Source organism: Vicia villosa, linkage group LG2 (genome assembly GCF_029867415.1).
Source record: "Vicia villosa cultivar HV-30 ecotype Madison, WI linkage group LG2, Vvil1.0, whole genome shotgun sequence".
Lineage (NCBI taxonomy): Eukaryota > Viridiplantae > Streptophyta > Magnoliopsida > Fabales > Fabaceae > Vicia > Vicia villosa.
The window spans coordinates 79040409-79051914 of NC_081181.1; the positions used below are offsets into that span (position 1 = coordinate 79040409).

Genomic DNA, 11506 nt, shown 5'->3' on the forward strand with positions numbered 1-11506 from the left:
CTTTTTGAATTTAAGAAACCAAAATGAACTCAAGGTTAACATAAGGGACCAAAAAGATATTTTTCCTAAAAACAACCAACAACACAATCCAATAAACACTACGGCTCAAAGGGTCGTGTTGATAAACATCCAAGCAACTAAAATTAAACTTGCTAGAAACAAGCTAGATCTCATATCATTAGTTTCTCCATCAATAGATCCGAACTAACCAAAAGAGCACAAAAGCAACAAGTCACAACCTAACTCAAATACAAACAAAAAAAACACTCGACCCATTGTTTGTGAAGGTAGAGAATACGATTCTGAAGCTAGTTAGAGAAAATAGAAGAGCTCCGGTAGCCTGTATATAGTCAAATATTTATAAAAGTTTTATTTTTTTTCCCTTTTGTTAAAATAATTGTTTTTATATAAATATTTAAATAGAGATTGGTCAATTTATGAAAAAGTGAAGCAATAATACAAAGGATCATAGAATTGAACCAATGTAGAAAGAACGCATTCCTTCATTTTGGTCCTTAGGAGAGATAACAACCTTCCATACTTGTCACATAAGCCCTTTAGGATTGACAATCAAAGATCTCAGCTTTCTTAACCCTTATAACTTTGAACTCTTAAAAGTGTATTTCTTAGTCTTTCTTTTTTCAGGTTCCATTCCTATAGTATTTACAAAAATAGTTTCTTTTAATTCCTTGAAAAATATTTTTTTGTTTTAAAAGATTTTTTTTAATCCATGAATGTATGCAATGCAAACATAGTAAAAACATGGGGTTCATAGGTTCAACTCACGAGCATGAAGCCATGTGTCTACCCATCCCAAAAGGTACGTACTATGGTTATTTTGTACCTACAGAACAAGATTCTAAAAAATGGTTTTCAAAATCATGCAATCCATCTTTCGGATATTATCAATTTTGCAACTTACTAGCTAGTTAATAATATTCTCAAGAAAACCTCATCTGAGCTTAGTATCTTGTAACAACTATTTTGGATTTGACTCCAACATATTTTTCACCGTACATCCTAGAGGCCAAATGGGGTAAAAGGTTTCTAATGGTCCTCAGCAAAGAATACTTTCAAAGAGGCCTCCACTGAGCGGTGGATCTCAAATTGACTTTTTTAAGATTACTCCTTCAAGATAAAAATAACTTTACCACACATAATATGATAAGTGCACTTAAGTCCGGGTATAGGACTTATCTCACCACACAGAGGGAATCAAGCCCTTTAAGCCCAAGCAAGCCACGAAAATAACTAGTATTCACATAAACAATTATAATAACAATAATATATATATATATATATATATATATATATATATATATATATATATAGTTATGAATATTTATATCAGTGCACTACAACGCGCAAGGTTTTTAAAAGCGCTTTTTTTGGCCTTTAACAGCGCTTTAAAGCGCTGCCAAAGCCAGCGCTGGCATAGGCTACGAAAGCGCTTTTAAAAGCGCTCTGGTAGGCCCCCCCTATAAGAGCGCTTTTTTGGAAAAAGCGCTCTTGTAGGCCCCCCTTTAAGAGCGCTTTTCAGGAAAAAGCGCTCTGGTAGGCCCCCCTTTAAGTGCGCTTTTTCCAGAAAAGCGCTGTGATAGGCCCCCCTGTGAGAGTAAAAAATAAAAAAAAAACGCAACATACTAAAGCGCTTTTGTAAAAGCGCTCTTATAGGGTGGGCTTTAAGAGCGCTTTTTCCATAAAAAGCGCTCTGATAGCCCCCCCTATAAGAGCGCTTTTACAAAAGCGCTTTAGTATGTTGCTTTTTTTTTTTTGCTTTTTTATTAATCTTTGGCAGCGCTTTTAAAAAGAAGCGCTTTAGTATGTGGGCCTTTAAGAGCGCTTTTTAAAAAGCGCTTTAGTAGCTAAATGAGGTATTTTAATGTGCAGCCTGTAATTTAATCCTCCCAGTCGACCTGTAATATTTTCGACCTGTAATATGTTTTCAGCCTGTAATATTTTCGACCTGTAATTTATTTTCGACGATATTATTTCAGCCATCAGTAAGACAATATATATATATATATACTAATATAATACCATTATAATATTCAAAATTATATATATACATCATTACAACATCAATAATATTATAGTACTTCAATTCGACACAAATCCTACATGAAAAAGCGCTTAATATAAAAATGACACAAATCCTCTTTTATTTCTTCCAACTTAAGTTTCGGGTATCCAGCGGTACGGAATTCGTCAAGGTACTACAAAACAAAAACAAAATATGAATGATACATTTAGTTAAATGTAATAAATTATATGAAATTATCTTAAGTTATAAATTCATACCGTGAGCGGAATCTCTAATTGATTTGCCTGAAGGATTTCTTTCATAAACCTCAATACAAAGTATCCGCAATCGTAACTGTTTCGCTGTTGCGGACACTACATAGAAAAACAAATAAGATTCTATAGTTGTGCATTGTTTTATCAAGTAGCATAAATATATTATAAGCAACATTGTGAAAAATAATGTACCTGCACTTGGATCCAAGTAATGTTGCTAGATTTAGTTCGGGATACCTGTGCGTCCCGTTGACTTCGGAACACTTGTATTGATCTAATTAACAAATATATAAAAGCATATGTTTAGATCCATCCCACAAATAAGTAAATATATATATAAATATACACGAATATATATTTAGAACGATCCCACTTACAAATCAACGATGTCCTTTATGGCCGGATAATTGGTCCATTCACCATTTACCGAATTCAGATAATACACGACTTCCCTTATAGGGTTGATAGCAAGCAGCAACCAGTGTGCTCTATAAATAAAAACAATAGGTTATATGAAAATTTTGCTATACACAAAAGAAACAGAGATTAGATGAACAAAGAATGAGAAACTAACCCTACTGGTCGGGTATTATACGCCCAAAGATGCAGACATTCTGTATTGCCGGTGGACATGAATCTATCGACTAATCGTTGTCTAACTGATTCCCGTTCTGAAGCAATTGTCATTCCGCTGCAGTGGGCGGAAGACACGAAACGGAATCTGTTAGACAACGGAGTCCCGCGCAACACTCTGTCATACAACAACCTTAAATAAAAACATAATAAACATTAGATTATTTTCATTGAAATGTGTAAATAAATTATATTGTGGGACTAATTAAATAATATATCGGATGAGGGAATATTACCGGATGTATGAGTGCATGTTATTGACGCCTAGTTGATCATGCTTAAAAATCTCCTCCAAGTCATCAAGTGTAATAAGTGACTTGAATTCAATACCGAAGACACTCTCATCCATAACGATTTCACGTAAAGCACCATCCTTCAAATCGGACATATCAACCATTGTTGCGAGCGTCGACCGGTACCGAGGCACAAAAGCACCGCCTTTTTTTCCCGCTGGCTTCGGAGGACCAGTGGGTGGTACGGTACGAACTTGCTGCGTCACTTGTTGTGACTCTCGAGCGGATGCCTAAAAATCATATAAGTTAGGTAAAATATAAAATCATGCAGATTTAGATTCAGATTAATTATTAACACTTTAAATGTACCTCTTTTAGTGATGCAACGAACTCCTCCTCCTGTAAAATCCCTTTACCCTTAACTGTGGGTTTTATAGGAGCAGTCTAAAATTAAAATGTAAAAAATAATTAATAAACGGTTTAGAATTGACATTCGAAAACTAAATGATTCATAATCGTTTTCAATATACCTCATCACTAATGGTAATGAGCTCCGAGGGCCATGCAACAAATGATCCTATTGCATCTCGCAGCAATGTCGTCTCTGAGACCATGTCAGGTACCGGTAGCATCGCATCATGATCTACTACAACATCCACCGATACTTTCAGGTGTCCATCCGGGAGCGGTCTATGGTGAAGTAAATCTCCCAAAGTGTTGTGCACTTTTCCCTTGCCAACTAGTCGATAACTCGGTTCCGATAAGTATAGTTGGCAAGATGAAATGCCCTAAACCAATAGTAAATATAAAGTCATTATCATTAATAAAATAGAACAATTTAAAAGGAAAAAAATTATAATTACCTCGGGAAATTTCCTTTGATAGTTGATACTAGCCTTATCACTAGTTTCTTTCACCGATGAAGTGTTGCACTTTTCTCTCATATACGCCTCTTTATCTCTTTGCAATTCAGAGACTTGTGCTTGCAATTCCGCCAACTTTTGCAACACTTCTTCATTTGAAGGATTTCTTCTCCTAGGACTCTTGTAAAAAGAGGTTGGAGTCACACCATGACCCTTACCCCTCACCCGAACGGGATACTCAGGAGCATCTAGTGCTCTACTAAGTACGCTCCCCTCACCGGTGGATGCCGATTGCGACAAGGTCTCCTGTAATTCATTTACATTAAAAAATCATTTATATATTAAAAAACATTTGATTTAATTAAAGACACAGTATGATACTTACACATTCAGTAAAAACTCTCTGAACTTCGGGATCGACAGCATGATCCTTGCCCACACGAGCTTCCCTCCACAACACATGTTCAGGAAGTGAGGTTTCCTCACTTTTAGTCTCCTCTAACTATGCATTGACACAAATGATAAAATCGTCAAATAAAACACATTTAGACAATTAATTAAAACGCATTTCTATTTACTTACAATTTTATCCTCCAAGCGTGCATATCCCAAACGCCCTTTTTTGTATGGATATGCGGGTTTGGATGCTCTCGCACTATTCTTGGCACTCCTTTTCCGAAAATATTCATCTCTTTGCTCTACAAACTTAGCCCAATCTTCTTCACCAATGAAGATCTCATACTTTTTTGGTCGTCCCGGTGCCTCTTCAAGAAAGTTTCCATCTTTATCCTTAAGATAAGTGTTTGTCAAAAAAGCTTTCCACCCTCTATATCTTTTGCCGGCCAAACCAAGTATGTAGCGTCTACGATCATCTGGTATCTCAAAAGTCCTCTGCAAAAAAACATACTCATAGTGTGTTAGTATAAGTAATTTAAACAATTTATCGTCAAGATAATAACAACAATTAACCATATATGATATATACCTGAAGCTCGTCCCAAATCGCTTTTTTTTTCGCATCCAAGTCTTCGCTTTTCAGATTCCATTTAGCTACGGAGACCGGAATATGCATACGAACAAGTGTACCAATATAACTTGTCAACTTTGCAGAATTAGGACCAATTGCTTGTTTATCAGAATTCCATTCCAATCGGTATTTTACAAGAATTCCATTCAAGTATTTTTGGAAAATAAGAGGGTGTTATTTCTCTTAAGAAGCAAAAAGTTTAAAATGCAACTCTTAATTTCTATTACTATAGCAACCGTTTGTTATAGCTTTTGTTTTTTTTATAAATTTCTTTGTATCATTAAAAGTGGTTTTTTTAATGAAACAACAACCATATTTCCATCTTCTAGTTTTACTCCAATTCAACAAACCACAACAACCAACAAACAAAAAGCTACGCCAATATTATGGCATAAGAATGACCCCTAATTATTTCCTAATTTTGATCTATCACCATTCATGGAAAAAGTTATACACATGTTTTAACTATCAAAACACCATATTTCCATCTTCTAATTTTACTCCAATTCATCATTGAATCTTAGTTTTACGTCACAACTCAAACCACCTAAACTCTCATAAAACTAATAAGGAAGATTCAAAACTCATAATCATACATGTAAGATTTACTAAATCATAATTCTACCATGATTATCCAAACAACAACACAAAACATGATCATCCAATTTCATCAATTCACCATAACTATGAAACTCCCCAGAATTTCAGAATTTCCTCAATCTTTCCACCAAAACTCAGTGTTGTTCCAAATGTCAGTGTTGTTCTAAATGTCAGTTCTAAAGATTCTAAATGTTCCATATAAAATTCCAAACAAATTCTCATAAGCATATTCAAAAACATATAGCAGTATGAATAAGAACATATAGCAACCCACATACAGCATATTCAAAAACTTAGAAATTACCTAAAGGGATGCAGGGAGAACGGAGAACGGAGGGAGAACGGAGAACGGACGGAGGCGGAAACGGCGAACGGAGGCGGAGACGGAGGCGGAAACGGCGGCGGAGACGGAGGACGGAGGAACTGAAATTGATTTAGGGAAGAATCTGAGATTTAGGGATTCTGGGTGTTTGTTCGCGAGGAGAAGAAGAGAAAGATACTGAGAAGCGCTTCTGAAATTAATTGGGGCAAGTTTAATTTGTTTTATTTTAAACACCTACGAGGGCGCTTCTGAAAAGCGCTTTAGAAGGGCCACCTATGCCAGCGCTTTCTCTTAAAAAGCGCTTTTGTAACCCCCCCCTTTAAGAGCCCTTTCAAAAGCGCTTTCATATCCCCCACTATAAGACCCCTATAAGAGCGCTTTTGAAAAGCGCTGTCATACCCCCCCCCCTTTAAGAGCGCTTTTAGAAAGCGCTTTCATAGCCCCCCATAAGAGCGCTTTTGAAAAGCGCTTTCATTACCCCCCCCTTTAAGAGCGCTTTTTTAGCGTGTGTTTTTATTTTGTTTTTAGTGCAACCTATAACAGCGCTTTTTACTAGAAGCGCTTTAGTAGGTGTGCTGCTAAAACTTAAATTTGGCGTAGTGGTGGATGTCTTAGTGCAATTGGAGCACTAATGTACCTTGCTAATTATACACATGGAACATCATAAATTTCTCACTCAAAGCCTATTTTGAAGGAAATTGGATTCTCTACCACTTTGTCTCTCACAAGCCAATGCTAGAAATGCTTCATTTGGGAGATATGATGCAAAAGATTATAGGTCCTTTTCAAAGGTCAACCAAAAGCATTTTTTTGTCAAAGGACATATCATCAAAATAAAATCTCCAAATGAAAAATATGTTCCAAAGTGGCTTATAGAGGAAATATTGGGGTTTCTAAAAAGTCCTAGGAATCCTTCATATCTTAAAAATTGAGGGAGATATGCCTTGTTAAAGTTAGGCAAGTTTGGAGGCAAAATGTGAAATAAAAGGGGTTCAAATTGGAATTTTTTGCAAATGGGCCTAACCTTTTATGGTTTAATCTTGGTCCACAAGTTATCCATGTTATCAAAATCATTGGCCACGAATTATAGCATTTTATTTGATTTAATATGATTTTATTTCATTTAAAAAGTGATTTAAAGCTGTATAATTCAAAGGAAAATCAAATATTGGATTCTAAGTCTTATATTAATCAATCCCAATCAACATTTATGGCATATTTTCAATACAATTTCGTGCTAGCAAATATTAGAAAGATTAAATCAAATTTTGGTCCAATATAGAAAGATTTCATTCAAGTTCCAAATCAAATTTCTCAAAGTTTGCAAGATTGGATTCAAAGGTCTTTGGGCTATTATTTTTGACCTAAATTCATTCCCCTATAAGTAGTCAACCCGAGGCAAGGGAATAGCGTAGAAATTTCTGCAAAAGTAGCCATATTCAAGAAGGAAAAATTCATCAAGAACTTGAAATCGGTTTTGAAGAATTAAGGCGTTTCAAAGGGATCTGAAGCTTGCAAAACGTTCCTTGGATCATCCTGAAAGCCATATGGATTGTTGCACTACACCAACACCCCCAGAATCATATCCATATAGGCCAAGGTAAGTCTCTTTAAACTTGAACTCAATTACGATAATTCACGCATCTCCATTGAATTTTGTTTGCATATTATGAACCCCCAGCCTAGCCACATTCAACAAAAGCCTGCTTTTTTTTATTATTTTGTTTATATTGTTAATATAATTATAATTAACTTAATATATTTTACTATATTATAATTTGATTTTTGAACTAAATTAATAATAAAATTAATATTAAAATTTTATTTATTATTCGCTTCGATTAAATTAATTGATCGCGGTGGGTAATAATCAATTATTTAATTAATTAATTTCAAATAGGATTTTATTTTGCTAAGAAGTTGTAACCATCTTATTGGTTATGATGATTAGCATTTTTTCTCTTTATCAATTCGTTATTATTTGTAATCAAATCTATTGATTATGAGGGGTAACGGTAAAATTAATAATTTAATTCTTAAAATACATTTATTTGCTATTAGTAATAATCGAATCTATCGATTAGAATTGTTAGCAATCCTTTATAAATCTGTTAATTATGTTGATTAAACCTATTGATCATTGCGATTAATGGTTCATATTAAAAATCAGGGTTGTACGCCAAATCTTAAAACATTCTTTCATCTTCAAACTACGGATTTTCATCACTTCGATAAGGTAATTCAAGATACCTTGCAAACCACAAATTTCAAAACTACGATAAGGTAATTCAAAATACCTTCAAACAACATCATATCAAATCTAAGGCGTACAACCCTGCCCCAAACTACGTAGACTCTGATCCTCCCTAAGGAGGTAAGTAGGCACTTGGATAACCAAGGCGAGTCCACTTCCCCAAAACCCTAATCAGGTTCGAATCTTACCGTTAACCCTAATTGGCTTTCATGTCACTATTATTTTTATTAGCCATAAACCTCACAATGCTCTTAAGCTACAAACCTTAGAAAACCTTAGGAAAGGGTTAAGGGTGCCTTACACCTTCCATTAACCTGATTATAATAATCTTACCCAGATCGCGTAGGGTTTCCTATCCGTCCTAGTAGATTAGGTGGCGACTCTAAATTTAATTTTCAGGGTAGGTTGCTACAGCTGGCGACTCTGCTGGGGACAACACTAATGGTGAATTATTATGCTCCTATAGGTTTTGGCAGTGTTTAGATTTTGTAAACCATTTAGGTTTTTGGCAAATTTTTTTTAGGGTTTGGCTAATTTGCCATTTTAGGGTTTTGGATTAGGATTTAGGTTTCTCATTTTTATTTAATTATTTAATTTTTATTTATTTATTTACAATTTCCATTTACAGTAATTATTTACAGCAATCTAAATAAATATTGGTTTATTTGAATATCTGTTTATTTGGATAATTGGGTTTAGTTTTTATTTAAATATTTAAATATTTATTTATTTATTTATTCTTTTGCAATTTCATTTGTTTACAGTAATTTAAATAAATATCTGTTAATGGCATATTTATTTTATTGTATTTTTGAATATAAATTGCTGTCTTTTTATTACATTTTTGGGATGTAAATTGTCGTTAAATCCTAAGTGTGGGAATTATCCTTATGACCAGGGGGACTTGCATCGCCTACGAGTCTTATTGATAATTCCACTCAGAGTGGGTTGAATATCCGGAAATGTCCAAAACGAGGCTTGACTTTGTTGAGGGCAGGACTTGGTATTTGGCTAATCTCTCTGAGAACATACCACTAAAACTCGAATCTCATGGACAAATGAGTTGTTCTAAAACCCAAAGAGACAAAAAGTCTCTGAGGCTACGAACGGCCCCATGAGACCCTTTTTAGAACATACCCATGGGAAGGGTAGGCTCCCTAAGCCGTTACGTCGAACCTATAAACTTAGGGCTTATGTGCTTATGTGTTTAATTGTATGTTTTCATTATTTTTTTATCATATAATTGTTGCATTCATCATGCATCATGTGCATTCTTGCATCATGTCTTATCCACAGAAAAAAAATAATAAGAAAAATAATAAAAAAAGAGGATTTATTATATTTAAGCAATGAATGTGGATAAGACATAAACACGAACAAAGCATATCATTCATGGCATGCATATCATTTTCATGGCATTGAAAGAAGATTTCTCTTTTACCTCCAGAGCAAGAGACCATTGGGAAGGATAGCCTAACATCCCGATCGTCTTATCAAACCAGATGCTAGGATTCATGAAGGCCCTCCTAGATAAACAAGAAAAGGCAAAAGAGGTTCAGCCTGGGGAAACCCTGGTTCAGGATGAGATCCCCAACGACGAAAACCCGCTGCTAGGATTTGTAACAGGCTTCGGATCTGCTAAGGACAGACCCCCAATCCGATCTGTCAGGAGAGCTATCCAATTCTAAGAGAAAGGAGAGACCTCTCAAGAAGGATTTGTCCCCCCTCCACAGACGAAAGGAAAATCCCGCACAGTTCGCATTCCTGCTAACATATCTGAGGATGACGATTACCTAGATCTACAATACAGAGCACAAGAGGTTGACAACACAGACCAAGCACCTCAAACGCAGCAGTCTATTCCCAACTCTGGGGAAGACTCCAAGGACAATGAACATATCAAAGCGCTAGAGGATAGACTAAAGGTGGTAGAAGGATACGATGCTTTCGATGTGGATGCCTTCGAAATGAGCTTAGTCTCAGACTTGACTAGCCCACACAAATTCAAGGTTCCCGACTTTGAGAAATACAAAGGACTCACATGTCCGAGGAATCACTTGCGCATGTATGTGCGAAAAATGGCTGCCTATGCCCACGATCAAAAGCTGATGATACACTTCTTCCAAGATAGCTTAAGCAGAGCGTCTGTTGACTGGTACGTGCAGTTGGAGAAATCTTATATCCGAAGTTGGAATGACCTTGCGAACACATTCTTAAAGCAGTATAAGTACAACTTGGATATGGCGCCCAACTGGCTGCAACTGCGAAATCTATCACAAAAGAAGGATGAAGCATTCAAGGAATATGCCCAAAGATGGCGAGAAATGGCTTCACGAGTCCAACCTCCCTTGCTGGAAAAAGAACTAGTGGACATATTTATGGGTACTTTGCAAGGACCGTACTATGATAAGATGGTCAGAAGCATATCCTTAGGGTTCTCGGACTTGGTAGTCATTGGTGAAAGGATTGAAAATGGGATTAAAAATGGGAAGATACAAGGGGCATCCTCAGGTTCCTATCACACAAAGAAGTCATACGATGGGAAAAAGGAACCCAACACTGTTGGGGCAATCCTGGTTAATCAGGCCCCAACACTACAACGAAAAGATCAGCAGAAACAACAGGGTAGCCAACGCACCTGGAGGTCCAAGCCAAAACGATCATTCACCCCGTTGCACATGCCACTGTCTCAAGCTTTGCAACATCTGCTGAGTCAGAGCTTGATAACTCTACTGCCTCCATACTCAGCTCCAGCTAACCCCGCTCCTAGGTACAAGCATCATGCTAGGTGCGCCTATCATTCAGATAGTTCTGGTCATGATACAGAGGATTGTGGGCCGTTGAAGCATAAGATCCAAGATTTAATTGAAGAATGGCTCATTGAGTTCGAAGAGCCTCGCAAGTCTAAATCTATAGGTGGCTAGAAGGAGGGTTTCATAGATCATTAGTTTCGTTTTCATTTGCAATTTCTTTTCTGTTTATTTAAACATTGGTCTCACGACATACTATATGTACTTTACAATAATCATTAATGCATTGCTTACGTTTGTCTTGATTTATTCCTGGTGTTTTCACTAAATTTAAAACTGTGTTTCTACTTGGTTTTTCTTCTTTGTGATATTCAACTCTCGTTAAAGCCGTATACCTTTAGAGGGAGGATGACAAAAACGATACCACAATCTCATACATTATGCTTTCCTACAGAAAATGTTAACGATGTACAGGCATTGTTTCAATTCCTAAACAGTGGAGATATAAGGATGTTAATCCCTCGTC

The 11506-nt window shown here is 36.0% G+C and overlaps 1 long non-coding RNA gene across 1 annotated transcript; it reads right to left on the minus strand.

The window, feature by feature from the left end:
• Positions 1–2074: 2074 nt before the first annotated feature.
• LOC131646324 (uncharacterized) lies at positions 2075–2572 on the minus strand. The gene is made up of 3 exons (XR_009297417.1): positions 2491–2572; positions 2302–2397; positions 2075–2216 (listed from the first exon to the last, which is right to left on the minus strand). It is a non-coding gene; the product is annotated as an uncharacterized LOC131646324 (long non-coding RNA).
• Positions 2573–11506: the final 8934 nt, after the last annotated feature.